Here is a 652-nt window from a genome sequence, read left to right as displayed (position 1 = left end):
TGCTTCAGGTCACCTCTGAGCGGTGCCTCGGTGTGTCAGTGGTGGCTTTGGATGTGCAATAAACCCCTCGTCACAGTGCAAGTGAGGGGCATCATCCTGCAAGATGTGGCCAAGCCCAGGGTGCACAGAGGCTCCGGGGGGGCTGCAGAGGTGCTGGGCTCCCCCCAAAAAGTGGGTTGGGATCACGGATGCTGAGCCCAGTGTGGCCACAGGGTGCTTGGAAGGGTGTTGCTTCTCACCCTCTGGGTTCCCAGACCCAGTTGGGACCCCAGTGCTGTGGTGACACCTTGGGAACCACATGTCCCATCCTGGGCTGGAGTCACCCACGGACAGGGAGGGCAGAGATCCTCACTGGAGCACCCCAAAACCCCTCCAAGCCCCACTTAGGAAGGTCGGGTCTTTAACCCAACCCTGGGCCTTGGGATGCCAATCCCTGCTGTTTCACCGAGGTGAGGGGACCTGCCTGTGGAGCAGACGATGCAGGGATCCCCCCTGCACCCCAGGAGGGGCAGACGTGGGGGTTTCTCATTCATCCCCGTTTCATTTGTGTGCGTGTTCAGCGCGGGCTTTTGGGGCGCGGGTGTGCGGGGAGGGCAGCGGCTGAGCCTTGTGAATGGAGCTGCACGGGGGGGCGAGAGGGAGGAGGGGGCTC

Source organism: Chaetura pelagica, unplaced genomic scaffold, assembly GCF_000747805.2.
Source record: "Chaetura pelagica isolate M959 unplaced genomic scaffold, ChaPel_1.0 scaffold507, whole genome shotgun sequence".
Lineage (NCBI taxonomy): Eukaryota > Metazoa > Chordata > Aves > Apodiformes > Apodidae > Chaetura > Chaetura pelagica.
This window is presented reverse-complemented; position numbering follows the sequence as displayed.